Source organism: Hippopotamus amphibius, chromosome 17 (genome assembly GCF_030028045.1).
Source record: "Hippopotamus amphibius kiboko isolate mHipAmp2 chromosome 17, mHipAmp2.hap2, whole genome shotgun sequence".
Lineage (NCBI taxonomy): Eukaryota > Metazoa > Chordata > Mammalia > Artiodactyla > Hippopotamidae > Hippopotamus > Hippopotamus amphibius.
The window spans coordinates 15,411,170-15,433,573 of NC_080202.1; the positions used below are offsets into that span (position 1 = coordinate 15,411,170).

General features: G+C 36.9%; 1 protein-coding gene across 4 annotated transcripts in view; it reads right to left on the reverse strand.

Annotated features, from left to right (window-relative positions):
- TAOK1 (TAO kinase 1) overlaps positions 1 to 22,404 on the reverse strand; it is a 144,421-nt gene that overhangs the window by 90,874 nt on the left and 31,143 nt on the right. Inside the window, exon 1 of one of the 4 annotated variants that reach the window (XM_057717277.1) lies at positions 13,090 to 16,445. The exons of the other annotated variants lie outside the window; for them this stretch is intronic. The gene's annotated coding sequence lies outside the window, so the exon portion shown is untranslated. Of the gene's footprint in view, positions 1 to 13,089; positions 16,446 to 22,404 lie in introns of those variants that run through there. 4 annotated transcript variants of the gene reach the window in all.

Sequence of the window (22,404 nt, forward strand, 5' to 3'; positions counted from 1 at the left end):
GATACAGAAGATGTGGCATATATATACAATGGAATATTACTCAGCTATAAAAAGGGATGAGATGGAGCTATATGTAATGAGGTGGATAGAACTACAATCTGTCATACAGAGTGAAGTAAGTCAGAAAGAGAAGGACAAATATTGTATGCTAACTCACATATACGGAAAATGGTACTGATGAACTCAGTGACAAGAACAAGGAAGCAGATACAGAGAATGGACTGGAGAACTCGAGGTATGGGAGGGGGCGGGGGGTGAAGGGGAAACTGAGAAGAAGCGAGAGAGTAGCACAGACATATATATAACAAAGGGAGTCCAACTCGAGGATGGAAGATGCCTTAGAGGACTGGGGCAGGGAGGGTGGGGGGGACTCGAGGGGGGGGCGTCAAGGAAGGGAGGGAATATGGGGATATGTGTATAAAAACAGTTGATTGAACCTGGTGTACCCCCCCAAAAAAAAAAAATCACATGGTGAATTAATGGTGGGAAATACAGAATCAATTCCCTGAACCACTGTTTAGTACTTCAAATTGAAATGAAGAGGAAGGTGAAAAGCAAAAATAATATTGTTAAAGAAGTCACTGGGTTGTTGGGTAGGAGAACACGCATGGGGCAGTGTTATAAACACTGTTTAATTCTGAGCATTGGTAAAGATATGAAGATTCCATTTTTTTATGAAACAAGATATAGGTGTTTAAGTAACATGTAACCATTTATATAAAAATAAGAAAATATATCTCTATACACACAGGTAATCTATGGAGGGACTTATCAGAAACAGGGGTGTTCAGGAGACTTTTATTCCCATTAATCCTTTCTACCTTTCAAGTTTTTATCCCCCAAATGCATGTATTTTTCTTTTAATTTTAAAGAGAGATACAGGTAATATTCTTTTCAAGAAAGGCCTTATGTATACAACCTTATTAATTACCATGTGTTCTTACTCCAAATAGACTAACCATGTGAAACTTTCAGGCACCTTTCACATCTTACATGTAATAAGCACTTAAAATCTATATAGTTAAGATTAGGGAATTCCCTGGTGGTCCAGTGATTAAGACTCCAAGCTTTTACTGTCAAGGGACTGGGTTTGATCCCTGGTTGGCAAACTAAGATCCCACAAGCCAGGCAGCGTGGTCAAAAAAAACAAAACAAAACAAGATTAGAAATGTTAGCATCATCTAATGTTTAGCATAAAATATCAAACTGTAGCTTGGTGACTATTTCGTATTTCCATAAAATAATCTATCCTACAAGATTTTTGCAAGTGAGAAGAACAGATGCAAAACAACAAAGGATAAATTTCACTGTTTATACAGCTTGATCATGGACTAGAAAACCACTGCAAACTGGTAACGGTTTATCTTTACTACAAGAAAAACACCTACAGAAAACATGATCACCTTTTGAGCTAAATTTCAAATCCTTACCATACCGAGACGTAAAAAATGTGTTATCCGTACACCTTGCTTGCGGGCTTTCTTTCTTTCTTTTGGTGGGGTGAGGGGTGTGGCTGTTCAGCTATTATTAAATTTTAAAATGACAAATCAGATTATCTAATAATAAATTTCAGCATAACTGATTGAAGTATTGATTGAATAACAAGTGAAAGCAAGTGTACTATTCTTCACATTGAATAGTACAGATGTGTTTTAAAACACTAGATTATTTAATGCTCATTTTTTTATGGACCATTTCATGCAAATCTATAAAACAGAATGAGAATATAGAAACAAAGAATAGTAAAAAGAAACTGTGTTAATAAACCTAAGGGGCTTTTTTCCCCCAGAAGGATAACCATCAGTAGAACAGAAATAGGATAAAGAGATAGCAAACCAGAGTAAGAAGGAAACAAAATCACAATCCACTCGAAAATGAAGAAAAAAACAACAGGAAAGCATAATTTAAAACATAAAACAATATGACAAATGTAAGCTATAAACATCTTGATGAAAACAATAAATTGGAATGGATAAATTATTCTGCTTAAAATCCTTATTTGAGGTAAAAATTCAAACCCATTCATTTAAGAGATGCACCTAAATAAATGCAACACAAAGGCTGGACAGCATGATGGACATGTTTATATATTTACTTTTTTAAAAAAGTTAAGGTGCAGCACTTTAAGTGTACAAACTAGTATGCTCCCATTTGTGTTTTAAAAAAAGGCAGGGAGGGACTTACCTGGTGGTACAGTGGTTAAGAATCTGCCTGCCAATGCAGGGCACACAGGTTCAAGCCCTGATCAGGTTAAGATCCCACAGGCCAAGGAGCAATTAAGCTCACAAGCCACAACTACTGAGCCCACGTGCCACAACTACTGAAGTCTGCGTGCCTAGAGCCCATGCTCCACCACAAGAGAAGCCACCACAATGAGAAGCCTGCGCACTGCAACAAACAGTAGCCCCCACTCGCCCCAACTAGAGAAAGCCCGTGCGCAGCAAAAGACTGAACACAGCCATAAACAAACAAACAAACAAACAAACAAATATTAAGAAAGAGAGAGAGAGGAAAGAAGGAAGGGAGGGGAGGGGAGAGGAGGGGAGGGGCGGGGAGGGGGGAAGGAAGGAAGGAAGAAAGGAAGGAAGGGAGAAATATGCGGGCATATGTGTGTATGTATTTGTACATACATATACTATCTTTGGAATGATATTCCACAGATGTGTAATATTATTTGCCTCCAGGAAAAAGTACTAAGCTGGGCCTCTGAGGGACAAGGGTTGATTTTACACTATAGTTAAGTGCACTGCCTCTGAAGCCAAAATGCCTAAGACAGGATTCTAACTCCCTTGCTTACTAGCTGTATAATATAGGAGAAGTCAATTGACCTCTCTTGTCTCATTTTCCTTATCTGTAAAACTGCACTGCTCCTTGAGTTGTTGTAAGTAGTACTATTGCTAAGTAGTATTCTACTATATGGATATACTACATAAGTGATTTTCTAGAAAACTTACACATCATTATCTACTCCTGGCAAACTAGAAAGATAAAAGAAAATTTCTTAATCTTGCTGCTCTATTTAATGGTGAAATACATTGCTATGACAGTCAAGAAAGATAAGGATGTCTCCTACCTCCTATTATTCTACATTATTTTAGAGATTCTAGCTTTGTCAACAAGTAAGCAAGTTCCATGAATAAGCAATTCACAGATTAAGAATAACAAAGTCATTAAACATACAAAAATATGCTAGTAAAGCAGAGATAAACAAAATGTGGAATATAAAAATAGAGAAAAATCAACAAAACCAAAAATTGTTTCTTTGAAAAGACAACAAAATTGAAAGACTTTTTTTCCAGCTAGACAGAACAGGAAAAATAAGAGACTCAAATTACTAAAATCAGAAATGAAACCAGGAACATTACTACCAAACTTATAGAAACAGAAAGGATTACATAAGAATAGTACAACCAACAAATTAGATGATCTAGATGAAATGGTCAAATTTCTAAAAACCAAAAAAACAACCAAAACTCACTCAAGAAAATAGAAAATTTCAAAAGACTTATAACAAAGAGACTAAATCAGTAACTGAAAAACTTCCAAAATCAACAAAAAAAAAGCTCAGGACCAGATGGCGACTTTTACCAAATATTTAAAGAATTAGTACCAACTCTTTCTACAAGGTTAGTATTACCCTAATATAAAGCCAGATAAAGACATCACATGAAAATTACAGACCAATGTCTCTTATAAATACAGACACAAAAATTTTCAACAAGGTATACCATGAGCAAATGAGATTTATTCTAGGAATGCCAGGGTAGTTTAACATGAAAATGAGTCAGTGTAACATACCATATTAATAAGATGAAAGAAAAAACACAATCATCGTAATAGAAGCAGAAAAAGCATTTGACAAAATCCAATACCCTTTCATGATAAAAACACTCAATGAACTAGGAAAAGAATGGAATTTTCTCAACCCACAGGTATCATCATAGTTAATGGTGAAAGACGGAAAACTTTCCCCCTAAAATCAGGAACAACACAAGGATGTGGCTCTCAATACTTCTATTCAACGTTGTAAGGGAAGTTCAAGCCAGGGCTTGACAAGAAAAAGAAATAAATGGCATCCAGACTGGAAAAAAAGAAATAAAATTATCTCTTTTCACAAATTACATAATCTTATACATAGAAAACCCTAAAGTATCCACAAAAAACTATTAGAACTAACAAATGAGTTCAGCGAAGTGTCAAAATATAATCAATACACAAATACAAGTTGTACTTCTATACACCAGCAATGAATATTCTGAAACTTTAAGAAAACAATTCCATTTATGATGTCATTAAAATAAAACAAATAATAATAATAAAATTTTAAAGTACTTAGGAATAAATTTAACCAAAGCCCAAGATTTAGAAAATGACAAAACACTGTTGAAAGAAATTAAAGACCTAAATAAATGGAACAACATCATGTGTTCATGGATTGGAACAAACAATATTACTAAAATGGTAATACTACCTAAAATAATACATAGATTCAAAGTAATCCTTATCAGTTTCCAACCTGTCATTTTGTAGAAATGAACAAATTCTTTCTAATATTCATGTGTAACTGCAAGCGACACAGAATAACCAAAACAATCCTTAAAACTTTAGAACAAAATTGGAAGACTCACCCTGCCCAATTTCAAGGCATACTACAAAGCTACAATAATCAAGACAGTGTAGTACTGGCATAAGGATAGGCATTTATACCAACAGAAAAGAATTGAGAGTCCATATTTACAGTCAAATATATGGGACGATAAACACATACACACATAGTCAAATGATTTTCAGCAAAGGTGTCAAGACCATTTAATGGGAAAAGAAGTCTTTTCAACAAATATTGGTGAAACAACTGGATATCCACATGCAAAAAAAGAATGAATTTAGACCTCTTCTTCACACCATATGTAAAATTTAAATCAAAATGGACCAAAAAGACAAGAGCTAAAATGATAACTCTTAGAAGGAAACACAGGTGATAACCTGCAGGACCCTGGATTAGGCAACAGTTTTTCAGATGTGATTCCAAATGCACATGAAAAGAAAAAATAGATAAAATGGATTTCACCAAAATTTAAAAACTTTTGTGCATCTATGGACATCCATCAAGAAAGTAAAGGGGGAGTCAAGGAAGGGAGGGAATACGGGGATATGTGTATAAAAACAGATGATTGAACCTGGTGTACCCCCCAAAAAAAATAAAAAATAAAAAATAAATTAAAAAAAAAAAAAGAAAGTAAAAAGACAACCCATGGAATGGGGAAAATATCTGCAAGCAATATATTGGATAAGGGTCTATCTTGTATCCAGAACATATAAAGAACTCTTAATTGGGTTAATCCAATTAAATAAACCAATTAAAAATGGGCAAAGGATTTGAACATCTCTCCAAAGAAGATATACAAATGGTCAATAAACACATGAAAAATTTCTCAACATCATTATTAATTACAAATCAAAACTACAATGAGATACCATACCACACCCACTAGAACGCCTATAATCAGAGGCGGAAAATAACAGGTGTTGTGGAGGATGTGAAGAAACTGGAAGCTTCACACATTGCTGGTGGGAATGTTAAATGGTATAGTCACTGTTGAAAAGTTTGGCAGCTGAAAAAGCCAAACATGGAATTACCATACAACCTCACAATTCCACTCAGCAAATCCTTCCTGCATTTCCTACCCAGGATAATGGCACGACTATTCCTTGTGTCTCTGAGGTCAGAAAACTAGATGTGACCTTTTAAGTTTTTTCCCTTCCTCTTTTTCTCCTCTAACATCAAGCTATTAAACTGCTAAATCCAACAGACTTGAATCTCCTCCTCTAGTCATTGTGGGTAGCCTAGTTCAGGCTTTAATCACATCTTACCTAGACTAATGCAATACCTCCTATCTGGACTATTTGTAGTTTCATTCTCTCCAATTCATCTTTCATACTGTTTCTCTATTTTTTCATTGATACATATTGAGCAAAAACTAAGGCAGGAAATTAATTTTTTTTTTTTTGGCCACGCTGAGCAGCATGGGATCACAGTTCCCTGACCAGGGATCAAATCTGTGCCTCCTTCAGTGGAAGTGCAGATTCCTAACCACTGGATCACCAGGGAATTCCCAGGAAATTTTTAAGAAAAGTCACAAAATTATTGCTCACTTTTTTATTAAACTCAAATAATACCATAATACTTACAGAATAAAGTTCAAACAGTATATAAAGCACTCAAGAACTCCACAATCTGGCTGAATCCTTCCTTTTCAGTCTTTTCTTTTAGTGTATCTATCCCTTAATCATAACAATGTCCAGCAAAAGCCTCCATGACACCTGAAATACTGTCTACATTCTTAACCAACCTATCCTATTTCAAATACAACTTCAAAACTTGTTTGAAATTAGTGATTCCTTTCTCTTTACTATATATGTTTTCATTTTGTATCTCTATTTTAATACACATTTTTAATGTAGTTGTTTACATGTTTATATTCCCAAGTCATATCATAAGGTTCTGGAGCTTCTCCACAGAACCTAACAGTTTCACAAAGACAATCAAGAAGAAGAAAAAAAAAAAGTTTGTTGAATGACTATTTAAATATCCTACCATTTCATTTATTTCTAAGACTATGCAAGTTTAGGCAAGAGCAGATATCTTTTAAACTCATTCCAATTATAAAAACACAATTCATTTTTTTCAAATAAAAATAATTTTAATAAGCCTATAACAATTATCTCCATGCAGATTTCAAAAGAACTTCAAATCTACCTGCCTACATATTACCCATCTTGCTGCTGGGGTCTGCCCCCTAGTGGGTTAGGCTGGTCTAGAGGCTTGTGCAGGCTTCCTGGTGGTGGGTGGTGCTGGATCTTGGCCCTCTGGTGGGCAGGGTCATGTCAAGGGGTGTGTCTAGAAGTGGCTGCGGGTTCAGGAAGTCTTCAGGCAGCCTGTCTGCTGAAGGGTGGGATTGTGTTCCTATCCTGTTAGTTGTTTGGCCTGAGGCATCCCAGAACTGGAGCCTACAGGCTGTTGGATGGGGCCAGGTCTTGGTGCTAATGACCCAAGCAAGATGTTTGCCTCCAGCAAGAGTTCACATAGATGAACACTACCTGATATCTCTACCACCAGTGTCTGCATCCCCAGAGTGAGCCACAGCCATACCCCACCTCCCCAGGAGATCCTCCAAGACCAGAATGTAGATCTGGCCCAGGCCCCTATGAAGTCACTACTTTTGCCCTGGGTCCTGGTGTGTGCGAGACCTTGTGTGGGACCTCCACTCCAAGAGGAGAGTCTCTGTTTCCTCCAGTCCTGTAGAGCTCCTGTAATCAAGCCCTGCTGGCCTTCAAACCCAAAAGCTCCAGGGACTCCTCCTCCCGATGCCAGACCCCTAGGATGGGGAGGCTGATGTGAGGCTCAGAGTACTTACTGCTGTGGGAGAACTTCTGCAATATATTCTCCAGTTTGAGGGTTGCCCACTCAGGTGGTATGGGATTTGATTATACCATGAGTGCACCCCTCCTATCATCTCATTGTGGTTTCTTCTTAATGTCTTTGGATGTAGAATATCTTTTTTGGTAGATTCCAGTCTTTTTCATTGATGGTTTGTTCAGCAGTTAGTTGTAACTTTGGTGTGCTCGTGAGAGGAGGTGAACTCAAGGTCCTTCTACTCCACCATCTTGTCTCTCAACCCTAAATATTACCTATCTTAATTGCTTGAATTACACTAAGCATGTACTCGAAAGACAAAATTTTTCTCTAAGTTAAAATTTAAATTTGTGATTACTTTCCCAAGATCAAATCTACAATTAAATTGTTTTGCTTACACAGTCATGTCCCAAGGAATTACACTAATGTAAAATCTATATAATAGAATTTGCATAATTAATTTTGCAAAAAAGGGAATCGTCAGTCAAATATCGTATCCTACTTTGTACAGTCAGTTCTGCTACAACACTTATTTTGAAAACAATTTTAGTACAATATGAATTAATCATTTACTCACGTGGAACTTCATCCCTGAGAAACACCAGATGAGTGCAGAAAACCGCACCCAGCTGAACCAAGTATATTAATTACGTTTTCTTACTTTCTGTATTTTCAATGTTCTGGTCATCTCAAGGCTAGTCAATTCTTAGAAATAGCAAAAAACTAACCTGAGATCATATCTTTCATATGTAAACCAATCAATCCAAAAATCCATACTTCCAACTACCTCCTTTATCTAGCTCTTATAGTCACTCCAGGGCCAGGTACCAGACCCTCAGGACAGCCCCTATAGCTCAGAGACCACTGAATTATTAAAAGTAGCCAACCCTAAAACTGCTTAACCTGCCTCACTGACTTCCTCCCACAGTAACCACAATAAAGGCTCATGCCATATTTTCCTCCTGCTCCCTCTGTCTCCTGACCAACCTGGTGCTTTCCCGTGTGGCCCTAGATGGCTTGGTGTGTCATCTCATCTTGGGAACTGTAACAAATTTTCTTTTCAATGACAGTCATCTTCTGAACTGTTGGTCTCATCATACTTGAATAACAGTAAAACCTACATTTTAAAACACCAAGCCATATAAGAATACACAAAACACACACACACCCCTTAAACATATATTAGCTATCTCAGTTCACTGCATGTGTTAGGCATACTCATTCACATACGGTGTTAAAATTTTCTATCTGATTTTGGATAACCTATCTTTTGTCACTTCACAATAACTCCCACTAAATCCACTTCCACAAACAAACTTAAGGTCTCTTTCAATAAGTGCAGTATTTATTATAATTTTATGTATTTATTAATCATTTAACGTGTGTAAAGCTAGGCTACTGTTTTTATTAGGTACCTTTCTTTTTTTATGTGACACTAAAGTTTTTGAGTGTTGTGCCTCCTAACCCCATTTTTCCCCATAAGCCCTGTAGTTTTCACTACATAATTTAGCATAACATGATTTTTTGGAACACACGTCATGTTACAGCAGAAAGGGCCAAACTTGTATCTGAGGTTGTTATTTTCTAAGAGATATAATGACTCTGTAAACTGTATTTTCCTTCTAAGAATACTGCAAATTCCTTAATAATAAGATACCAGTGATACAGTTCTCTGGGATATACCAATAAATATTAATTTGCTACTTAATCCAAATAACTGTTCTAAATACCTTCTAATCAGGTTCACTGAGGTATAATTTACATTCAGTAAAATCCACCCATTTTAAGGGTACAGTTCTGATACATGTATATACAGTCTTGATATCACCACCACAATCAAGAATATTTCCATCACCCCCCAAAAGTTCCCAATGTCGATTTAAATTGTCACTATAGTTTTGGCTTTTCTAGAACTTCTTATAAATGGAATCATACAGGGACTTAACTAGTGGTACAGTGGTTAAGAATCCACCTGTCAATGCAGGGGACACGGATTCAATCCCTGATCCGTTAAGATTTCACATGCCTCGGAGCAACTAAGCCCATGTGCCACAACTACTGAAGCCCGTGCACCTAGTGTCCGTGCTCCACAACAAGAAAAGCCACCGCAATGAGAAGCCTGTGCACCACAACAAAGAGCAGCTCCCGCCTGCCACAATTAGAGAAAGCCCGCACGCAGCAACAAAGATCCAACACAGCCAATTAATTAATTAATTAATTTAAAAATAATGGAATCATACAGTCTTTGGTGGCTGGCTTTTTTCATTTAGTATAATGCCTTTCAGATTCATCCATGTTATTACTGAGTAGCACTCAATTGTATGGATATAATACAATTTGTTTATCCATTCATCAGCTGATGTTCACTTGAGTTGTTTCCATTTTTTTGGCTAATATGAATAAAGCTCTTATGACTATTATTTGTATATGTCTTTTGTGAGCACATGTGTGTTCATTTACCTTAGGTAAATTCCTAGGATAGAGATTGCTGATAAATATACATTTAACTTTCGGGACTTCCCTGGTGGTCCAGTGGTTGGAACTCCATGCTCCCAATGCAGGGGGCCTGGGTTCAATCCTTATGGAACTGATCTTGCATGCTGCAACTAAGAGCCTGCATGCTGCAGCTAAAAGATCCCACAGGCCACAACTAAAGATCTCGCACACCACAACGAAGATCCCATGAGCCACAACCAATACCTGGTGCAGCCAAATAAGTAAGGAAAACAAATAAATATTTTTTTAAAAATAGATAATTAAAAAAAAATTTTTTTTAAAAGAAACATACATTTAACTTTCTAAGTACAAACTGACCATAACACTTTGCTCTCCCACCAGCAATATATGTTGCTAACATCCTCACCAACACTTGGAGTTTGCTGGTTAGTCTCTTCATTTTAAGATAAACTAAATAAAACATTCTTTACTTTTCCATATAATTAATCTGATAAACTACTGAAATCAATTGGATGTCAAAGACTGCTAAAATGTCATCAAAGATACAAAAATTAACCTACAATAATTTAAAACAACTCTACTCCAAGGTTACAGAAATAGAACTTGGAACTGAAAGAAACAATGGAAGTAAAGCCTATACTTTTAGCTGAGGAAGCAAAGACAAGAAGTAAAATTACTCAGTCAATGACAATAACAATTATTATATGATGATGATGACTGCAATGAGGAGGAGGAAAAGAAGTAGCAGCAGTCACAGTGCTGGGTGTTGGTCCAAACACTTCACATATGATAAATAACCCACAAGATTCTCATAATAACATCACAAGATCTGTACTTTTAGTGTCCCCATTTTACAGACAGGGAGACTGAGACGCAATAATTAACCTACCAAAGTTACACAGCTTGTAAGTGGTAGGGAAACTTGAATATCACAATTCAACCCTAGATTCCATGGTTCTTATTCTTAACCACTGCTTCTTATACAGAAAGTCAGAATTCTAGGTCTCTCTAGCTATCTTCTCATTAAAATATGGCATCTCTATAAAAAACTGCCCTGACTTTGACAGGCCATTTAAAATATAAAATAACCCATCTACAGCATAAAATTTATATTGAAATCACTACATAGCTCTCCACTTTCTTAGAATTGCGACACAGGTTTTAAATTCCATTGGCAGTTTTTAAAGTTTGTCCAGTATGCCTTACTTACTCCTTTTAGATATTTTACAGGTCACAACTTGCAGAAGCAAATTCAAAATAGCCTATATCTTAATAATGAAGAATTCATTAAAGTTCTTAAATTGAAATCTCTACAGGAGCTAGTCAGATAACATAAATTAGCAAAATGTGTCAGAAACACATTAGGAATGTACATGCCTCTCCTAAAGGAGACCATCACCATATGGATCCAATCATTGCCAAGTAGAACTGCAGCACTGTGAGACTTCTCCTTACTAACTAGGAATCATTCCGCCAGCAAATAGGCAGGCAACCCACATGGAGAAAAAGCATAAACAGAAATCCAGAGAGAAAAAGAGAATAGCGAGATTATCATAGTGAAGAACATTAATATCACAGATGCTTTACATATACAAAACTATCTCTGGAAAGATCATTTTAAAAGGTAGTAGAGGGGCTTCCTAGGTGGCGCAGTGGTTAAGAATCCGCCTGCCAATGCAGAGGTCACGGGTTCGATCCCAGCTCCAGGAAGATCCCACATGCCACGGAGCAACTAAGCCTGTGTGCCAAAAAAAAAAAAAAAAAAGGTGGTAGAGGAATTCCCTAGCGGTCCAGTGGTTAAGGACTCTGTGCTTCCAATGCAGGGGGTGTGGGTTTGATCCCATATGCCACAGGGCACAGCAGGGGAGGAAAAAAAAAAAAAACTGGTACAGGGGATTGTTTCTGAGAAGGGATGTGCGAGGAGACTATTACAGTGCTGCATAATAAAGAATTTGACTGGCTTTTTCCCTTGGTTCCTGGGAAGGGAAACTCTAAAACTTTGTAATTTCCCAAGCAATAAGACTGTCTTTGTTATTCAGGAGGCCAGTCTGTTGTGGATGGCTCAATCAATCACACTTACATGTTGAAATCCCAATAAAAACTCTGCACACAGAAGCACAGGTGAGTTTCCTGGTTGGTAGGGGTGATGATTCTTGACTCCACAGGGAAAGGAAGATGAAAGCTCTCATTTAGAACCCTCCCAGACTTGGCCTTGTATGCATCCTCATTTGGCTGGTCCTGATCTGTAACAATAACTGTAACACTTTCCAGGGTTCTATGAATTAGTAAACCTGAGGGGAGTTCATGAGAAACTCTGGATTTGCAGCCAGTTAGTCAGAAGTGTGGGTGGTCTAGGGACCCCAGAACTTGCAACTGACATGTGAAGTGAGAGCAGTGGGACAATGCCCTTAAACCTGTGGAATCTGATGCTAGTTACAGATAGTCAGCATGAGAATTACACCGAAAGGAGATACACTTCACATCTTCCACCTATGACCTAAATTAGTTATGTTAGAAGGTACAAAAGTATCCTTTTCTGATTTTATCATTCTTTCTACATTTCTTAAGTAGTAATTTTAATTTTTTGTACTTTTAAGTTTTTACTTACTACTTTACAAGACAGTTACAAGGACAAGGTAGAATATGTGAAAGGATATTGTAAAATTATAAAACCCTATATAAATGTTTAGACTAAAATAATCAGGTCATTTCAAACGTATTCTGTGATATATGCAAATTTTCTTTCACAAAAACTATCTCTGGAAAAATACTTAGAAACTGATAGCACTGATGGCCTCTGAGGAAGCAGCCTCAAGAGTCTGAGACATGGGACGGACTTCCCTGATGGTCCAGTAGTAAAGAATCTGTCCTGCAATGCAGGGGATGCAGGTTCGATCCCTGGTCAGGGAATTAAGATCCCACATGCCATGGGGCAACTAAGCCCACAACTGCTGAACCCAAACACCCCAACTAGAGAAGAGAAAACCTGCGAGCCACAACTAGAAAGAAGCCCATGCGCTGCAATGAAAGATCCTGCATGCCACAACGATGATTCCCTGTGCCACAACTAAGATCTAACACAGCCAAAAATATAAATAAATAAATAAATAAATAAATAAATAAATAAATAAATAAATAAATAAATAAATAATTTTAAAAAGAGAGAGAGTCTGAGACACAAAAATGGGAGGTAGACTTTTGAATGGTGAATGTTCTACCTCTTCTTTTGTTTTTGGCTGCACTGGGTCTTCGTTGCTGCACACGGGCTTTCTCTAGTTGCAGCCAGTGGGGACTACTCGGGCTACTCTTCTTTGCGGTGTGCGGACTTCTCATTGCAGTGGCTTCTCTTGTTGTGCAGCACGGGCTCCAGGTGTGAGAGCTTCAGTAACTGCAGCACGCGGGCTCAGTAGTTGTGGCCTGTGGGCTTAGTTGCTCCGCAGCATGTAGGATCTTTCCGAACCAGGGATCAAACCTGTGTCCCCTGCATTGGCAGATGGATTCTTTACCACTGGGCCACCAGAGAAGTCCTACCTTTTCTTTCTTTTTCTTTTTTGGGCTGCGCTGCTCATCTTACATTATCTTAGTTCCCTGACCAGGGATCCAACCCATGCTCCTGCAGTGGAAGCGTGGAGTCCTAACCACTGGACCGCCAGGGAAGTCCTGCTACCTTTTTTTTTTTGAGTGAAAATTTTTAAGACAGAAAAGTTCATTTTGTGGCCATAACATTTACAAGGAACTTAGTATCAAACAAAACAGTTTAATATTTTCATAATTTGCAACTGTCCACAGGCATTCACCTCTCTGTGTGTTCCCTATACCCACTGACAGAGATTCTGAGAACTCCAAGAGTACTTGATTTAACCATTAAGAATTATTTACAGTACTTGATAAACATCTAAATGCTGACTGATAAGAGCCTCTATTTCCAGCTGTTTCCCTTTAATAAGATCATATGGCACCTCTACTTTTCCACTCTTTCATTGTTTAATAATGTAACCACCATTAAAAAGAGGGAAAAGCAAGCTACAGCACGTTACAATGATACAAAATTCTTTTAATGCCTCTCTCACACATATATTTTCATTCCCTCAAATTTGGAAAGGTATAGATCAATGTTGACAGTTGTAATACATGAGTGCTAGGACTTACAGAAGACATTTATTTTCTTCATTTTGTTTATCAGTATTTTCTAGTTTATTTTGCTTACAATAAATGTAGTTCATGTGAATTTTTTTATAAATTTCTTTCTTTCTTTCTTTCTTTCTTTTCTTCCTTCCTTCCTTTCTTTCTTTCTTTCTTTCTTTCTTTTCTTCCTTCCTTCCTTCCTTTCTTTCTTTCTTTCTTTCTTTCTTTCTTTCTTTCTTTCTTTCTTTCTTTCTTTCTTTCTCTCTCCCTCTCTCTCTCTCTCTCTCTCTCTCTCTCTCTCTCTCTTTCTTTCTTTCTTTCTTTCTTTCATTGGCTGTGTTGGGTCTTTTTTGCTGTGCGCAGTCTTTCTTTTTAGTTGCAGTGAGCGGGGGCTACTCTTTGTTGTGGTGCCCGGGCTCCTCATTGCCGTGGCTTCTCTTGTTGCAGAGCACGGGCTCTAGAAGCGTGGGCTTCAGTAGTTGCAGCACATGGGCTCAGTAGTTGTGGCTCACGGGCTCTAAAGCCCAGGCTCAATAGTTGTGGCTCATGGGCTTAGTTGCTCAGTTGCTCCGCCGCATGTGGGATCTTTCTGGAACAGGGATCAAACCCGTGTCCCCTGCATTGGCAGGCGGATTCTCAACCACTGCGCCACCTAGGAAGCCCCAGTTCATGTGAATTTAAAAAATGCAAATAAAGAGGGAATTCCCTGGCAGTCCACTGTTTAGGACTCGGCACTTTCACTGCCAGTAGTTGGGTTCAATCCCTGGTCAGGGGACCTAAGATCCCGCAAACCATGAGGCAAGGCTAAAACTAACAAACAAACAAAAATGCAAATAAAGAATAGAATCTCAATGATTCTTTAAAATGTCAGAAATTTAAATGCAAGGCAGGAAGGAGGCAGGAATTTTTCAAGTTTAATGTAATTCAAAATCTACAAGTGTTACAACTTTGCAAAGGATAAGCTTTTTTTGTTTTAAAATTTTCAAAACTGCATACATACACTGAAAAACACTGTTCTAAAAAATTATTGGATCAAAGATGGGGGGGTGGGGGCAGAAAAAAAGACTCTCAAACAACTTAAGATATCTACAGCTCCACGCTATTGATTATTTAGATATCTACAACTCCACACTAACAAATCTGAAAAACTCAGAGATGATTTTCTGTCAGAACAGAAATTAGCTGTAAAACAACTAATCTGAATTCTTCAAAATGTCACGAAAGACAAAAAGACCAGGGAAATGCTCTAGAGATTAAAAGACACTAAAGAAATACAGCAAATAAATGCAGCACATGGTCCTGGGGGAAATCCAGCTTTAAAAAACATTATTTGGCAGAAAGGAATAATCTGAATATAGACTATATATTTGATAAGAGTACTGAATTGTTAAATTTCCTGGCTGTGGCAATTTTATTGTGCTCAGTAGGAGAATGTCCTTGTTCTCAGGCAATACATCCTAAAATAAAGTATTTACAGTGATAACTGGCAACTAACTCCAGTAGGTCAGGAAAAAAAGGGGGGTGTATATGTAATACAGCAATAGTTATAAAGTTAACAACTGATGAATCTTCATAAAGAGTACAGTGGGTAGTCACTGTACTAGTTTTGCAACTTTTCAACTTTTCAATCAACTTTACATTTTCCAAAATAAAAAGCTGGGGAGGGGAGAAAACCAGAAACAACCTAGAAGTTCACCAGTTTAAAATAATTACTAAAACTCACTCAAAAGGTAGGAAAACCACAAGAGAATAAACAGAAAGAGTGACAAAGTATTACTTCCAACTATGATTTAGAACTTGATAGTTGTATTAGTACTTCCAAACTTCAAAGCAGAAAGGTAGGAAAACTTAAAAAATTTTGATGCCTGCATAACCCTAATAACAGGAAAAAAAAGAACAAAACAAGAAAAATCCACCAACTAATTTTACTTTGAATTCACATAAAGATGGTATTTCCAATATAATATTCAATAACTAATACTGGAACAATATTTAAGTTTAAATTTGGGATTGAAGATATGAATGCTGTCTATCCGCTCAATACCCATCCTCATACCTATGGAAGACACTGTTAGTCCCACCATAGCATTCTTTGAGGTCTAGATGCAGTTCCACAGTCCTTATCAGCATTCCTTCATTTCATAAGAACTGAAGTAGAATGCAAAACCTATTTCCCATTTTCAGGTTTTCTACTTCAAAAAGCTAAATTAGGACTTCCCTGGTGCCGCAGTGGTTAAGGGTCTGCCTGCCAATGCAGAGCACATGGGTTTGATGTCTGGTCCGGGATGATCGCACATGCTGCAGAGCAACTAAGCCCGTGCACCACAACTACTGAGCCTGCGCTCTAGAGCCCATGAGCCACAGCTACTGGGCCCGCGCGCCTGAAGCCTGCGCTCTGCAACAAGAGAAGCCACTGTAATGAGAAGCCCCTACTTGCTGCAACTAGAGAAAGCCTGCGCACAGCCAAAAAAAAATTAATTGTTAAAAAAAGAATTAAAAAAAGCTAAATTAGATTCCTACACCTTATACAGTGTATGCTAAAATTAATCAGAGATAGACTGATGAGTCTGATCAGAAATAAAAACTGGAAGAAATGATTTGAATATTTTTCTTATATAATAATGGGAAAGGGATAATAAATAAAACACCTCAACCCCTAAAGAATAGCTAATGTCTATGTAAATTTTAAAACATGAAGTTTTGCCAAAACTGTTGAAAATTAACAGATTCAAACTGCTACAAGTATTTTCGAACTAGTTTATGTTAACATAAATAAAGGATATCAATAAAGTAGTTACACAAATAAAATAACATCGATAAAATAGGCATTTCTCAAAAGAAGGAATACACCATGTAAGCTCACACTACACTAATAAAACTAGACCAATAAAAACATTCATGAAAACAAGTAATTTTTTAGAAAACTGAAGTTTCAAGTTTTTTTTTTTTTTTTTTTTTAATGGCAATACCCAGGGCTCTCAAAGGTACTTCTTCATACATACATAAGAATGCATACTGATTCACATTTCTGGAAAGCAATGCAGGACTAGGTATCAAGAACCTTAAAAATATTCCTGCCCTTTGACTCAATTCTACCTCTAGGAATTAAAGAAATAATCATAACAAATATGTTCACAACACCATTTAATGATCTAAAGGTCTATCACTAGAGAGGTGACTAAATCCATATGATGAAATTCTTTTTTTTTTTAATAAATTTATTTATTTTAATTATTTATTGACTGCGTTGGGTCTTCATTGCTGCACACGGGCTTTCTCTAGTTGCGGAGAGTGGGGGCTACTCTTCATTGCGGTTCGCAGGCTCCTCATTGTAGTGGCTTCTCTTGTTGTGGAGCACGGGCCCGAGGCGCATGGGCTTCAATAGTTGCAGCACATGGGCTCAGTAGTTGTGGTTCACGGGCTTAGTTGCTCCGTGGCATGTGGAATCTTCCCAGAGCAGGGCTCGAACCCGTGTCCCCTGCATTGGCAGGCAGATTCTTTACCACTGCACCACCTAGGAAGTCCTATGATGAAATTCTTTAAAGCCATTTTAAAAATTTCATTTTCAAAGAATATTAATGGCATGGGGATGTGGTAACAATAAAAGCTTTAGTAACAGGTTGACTATACTTTATAAATGCAATTTTGAAAAAACGTGTTATGTTTATTACTGTGCCTTAAGCAGTATACTAAGTATATTACATCCGTTATTTAATTTATCCTCTTAAAGTCACTAAGTAGCTCCTAAGTAGAGATGTTATGAGGATTCAGATTTTCATATTTTGTCAAAGTATGAGCCACAGACACCTGAGTGAGAACTGTCTAGTGTGTTGAGAATCACTGGCTTAGAATAATGAAAGCTAATCCAATTATTAAAAGTAAATTTAAGTAAGAAAATTAATAATATAATGGTTGTCAAATACTACAAAATACAGTTCAAGGTCCTTAAAAATAATGAAGTTATTTAATTGAACCTATTATTGAATCAAAGTTGATTATTTATAAGCCAAGACTGTTGGTAGGTTGTATTCAACAATTTCTGAACAGGAGAATCTGCAGGATAAAATACAACTATTTTAAGATTGTTTCCAATGTGATATTCTCCCTAACACAGACCTAGCTTGGAAGGGGAAAGGGGAAGCAATTTAAAATATAAACCATTTAACCTATACCAAATCATGCCCAAACCTGAGAAGAACTAATAAGCAGCTATATGAAGTACTTTGAATTATTTGAGAAAAGACATATCTGCTCTCAATTATTTCCATTATAAATTTCACTATATAAAGATCCACTTTCAAGTTAGATTTCTAAGCTTTATGCCCTCCCTAGTATTCCCAAAACAAAAGGCAGATACCCCAGTTTAACAATACTTATGTTTTATGACTTTCCTTTCAATCATCACACAACTGAATAGACACAAACCCTGCTTTTCTGGTCAGTTTTGTTCAAATGGAAGAAAAAGCTCTTGTACATTTTCCCAAATCTCAATAAATTTATAGTTTTCCTTTAATACTAAAGCAAAATTACAAGATAAAAGCTGAATTTTTTTTTTACTGTCAAAATCTGGTATATGGATTAAATCTTAGAATCTCTTTCAAAAATAAAAATAGGGCACACTGTGTGACAGATATAAACAGATTCAGAACACTAGATCTATAAATGTACTTCGTTTATCCTTTAAGTCAAAATTTATGGATGAGGGCCTGAAGGGTTGAGTGGCTTGCCTAAGGTCACAATTAATAACAGAATTGGAATTTAAAATCTAAATTTACTAAAACCAAGGTAGTATCCTCAATTGGATCCTGGAACAGAAAAAAAAGGACATCAATGGAAAATCAGATAAATCTCAATAAAATCAGTAATTTAGTTAACAATCTTATATCAATGTTAACTTCTTTGTTTCAACAAATATACCATGGTTATTTAAAATGTTAACATTACAAAAAAAATAAATAAAATAAAATAAAATGTTAACATTAGAGGAAGCTGAGTGAAAGGTATGTGAGAACTCTGGGTATTATCTTTGTAATTTTCTGTAAGTCTGAAGTTATAAAATTAAAAGTCTTATTTCAAAAAGTCTAAATCTAAAGCTAATTTATAATCCAGAATTCTTCCTGTTTCCATAAAAATCTCAAAACATAAAGGAATTAATTTCTAATACTAAGTATACACAGTATATAATGCCAAGTAACAAAATACAGCACCTCTCTAAAGCATTTCCCAACCAAAAACAATCAAAAGAAATCCTCCCTTTTTTTATGTTTTTGCTTATTTTACTGAATTCTCAAAACTGTCCTAAAACAATAATCAACACAAACTATACTTGAGGCTCAGAGAAGCTAAGTAATTTGCTCACTATCACACAGCTAGTAAATAACAGAGCCAGGTTTCCACTATACATCATCAACTTTCTCCAAGTCACCTAGGCACTTAAGAGTTATCTATGTATTTGAACGAGTAAGAAGTATTTGTTACTAAATTTCAGATTCTACCTCTTCAGTGTTTTTCATAACAAAACACTCACTGCCAAGCACATAGCCACTACCTTTTATTGAGGTCTCTTGTTACCTCTTGTCTGTTCTACAGAAAAAAGCCTCCCAAAAGAGCATTCCAATCTCTAGTCTTTCCTCCTTAACCCATTATGATGTACACTTATCGTTGTTTGCTGGGCTCCCAGCATTTATTCCCACTTTTTCATAATGGTACTGATTTCCTTTTGGGAAATTCTCTCTCCTATGCCTAGGCAGGACTATCTATAAAGATGCCCAATTCTCCCCTCGCAGGTGAACGGACATTAACCAAACTACACCAATAAACTGTTTTCAGGGATTCTTAATCTTGAGCAAAATGACAAAAGTTAGGGGGGGAAATGGGTGACATTCTTTCATTCTGGTGGCATCCTGATAAGATTGTCAATTCACTCCTGATACCAGGACTCCAGGAACTGCCTTAGACTGGCTCTCCAGCCTACCTTTTGAGTCTATGAGCAATTTAATAGCCTTATAATAAATTTTTTCTCCTTAAGACAGTCTATTTTCAAACAAAGATCATAATGGATACAGCACCCCCTGCCTCATTTAAGTGCCTCTAAAGCATCACTCAATCCTCCTGCTCAAAAACTTTAAATAACCCACAACTTCTCACTATTGCAATCTTCACCTGACTGACTTTTCAGGGTTCTTCCCATTTGAGTCCAATCTACATTTTTAAACTTATTTCTCACCAATGGAATTACATATATTTATTAGTGATATTCTCTCCACTTGGAATGCTATCCATTAAACACCTTCTCTGCCTAAAAATCTTACCCACCCTTCCAAATTTAAATCAACTGCTTCCCTGTATGTAAATTCTTATCGATTCCACTAACTCACTAGGTACTGTAGAAAAAACTCCACATGCCACCTTCTATCTGTTTTATTACATATTCTCATTCACTTATTTCTGTATGAGTTACATTCTTCACTGACCTCACTAACTCTTCCATAAGGCAGAAGATGGAGTAGAAATATGTCAAAATTCAATCAATAATGATGCTGCAACATTGGCCATAATACTATGATAAAATTTAAACCAATATAAAGCAAGTTCTTCAGGCACAAAGAATATGATACTGAATGAAACTGGCATCTACACAAAGAAATGGAGAGCAAGAGAAATGGCAAATATATGATATAAATACAAAAGACTCCTTAAAATAATTTTTAATTATCCTTAAGATACAAAGGTTATTTACATGAAAATAACAACATATCCTGGGTTTGTAACATAAATGCAAAAACAATGTATGACAAGAACAGCACAAGGATTACAGGGAAAAATATAAGGATGCCACTGTAAGGTTCTTAACCTTATATGTGAAGTGTTATGATATTATTTGAAAGTGAAATGTGCTAAGTTAAAGAGGTCTATTGTAACCTTAGAATAACCAATTGAAAAAAATAAATGGGGCTTCCTAGGTGGCGCAGTGGTTAAGAATCCACCTGCCAATGCACGGGACACAGGTTCGATTCCCTGCTCCAGGAAGATCCCACATGCCATGGAGCAACTAAGCCCGTGTGCCACAACTACTGAGCGTGTGCTTTAGAGCCCATGTGCCACAACTACTGAAGCCCATGTGCCTAGAGCCCGTGCTCCGCAATAAGAGCAGCCACAGCAATGAGGAGCCCACACACCACAACAAAGAGTAGCCCCTGCTCTCCACAACTAGAGAAAGCCCACATGCAGCAATGAAGACCCAACACAGCCAATAAAGAAATTAATTAAAAAAAAAACCCATAGGGATAGTTCATTTCATACCCGCCAGACTGACCAAAAAAAAAAAAAAAATATATATATGTATATATATAAATATATGGCTTGTTAAGACAATAGTGGAGATAAAAATTAAATAAATAAATATACTCAATCCAAACAAAGGTGGGGGAAAAGGACAAAAGAAATAACCAAGGGACGTCCCTGGTGGTCCAGTGGCTAAGACTCTGTGCTCCCAATGCAGGGGGCCTGGGTTCGATCCCTGGTCAGGGAACTAGATCCCACGTCACAATTCCCATGTGTTGTAACTAAGACCCGGCACAGCCAAATAAACAAATAAATATTAAGAAAAAACAAAAAGAAATAACCAAAAGATGAGACAAACAGAAAACAAACAGCAAGAAGGAACACTGAAACCTAACCATATTGTTATTTTCATTAAATGTAAATGGCCTAAGAACACTCCAAGTAACAAGAACGAATTAAAAAACAAGACCCTTTTTTAAAAGGCAATAAAAAAGCTCTCAAAAAGAAATTCACTTCAAATACAGAGACAAAAACTGACATATATACACTACCATGTGTAAAATAGATAGCTAGTGGGAACCTGCTGTACAGCACAGGGAGCTCGGCTTGGTGCTCTGTGGTGACCTAGATGGGTGGAAAGGATGTCCAAGAGGGAAGGGATATATGTATACATATAGTTGATTCACTTCATTGTACAGCAGAAACTAACATAACATTGTAAAGCAACTATATCCCAATTAAAAAAAAAAAAAAGCTCTCAACAAGAAACTCACTTTAAATACAAAGACAAACATAGGTTAAAAGTAGAAGGATATAAAAAGACATACCATGCAAACACTGTTAAGAATACTAGGGTAGCCTTAGGTATACACCCAAAAGAATTGAAAGCAGCGGCTCAAAGATACACACACAAATGTTCAAAACAGCATTATTCGGGCTTCCCTGGTGGCACAGTGGTTAAGAATCCTCCTGCCAATGCAGGGGACACAGGTTTGATCTCTGGTCTGGGAAGATCCCACATGCCACGGAGCAACTAATTAAGCCTGTGTGCCACAACTACTGACCCTGCACTGTATAGCCCGAGAGCCACAACTATTGAACCCACAAGCCACAACTACTGAAGC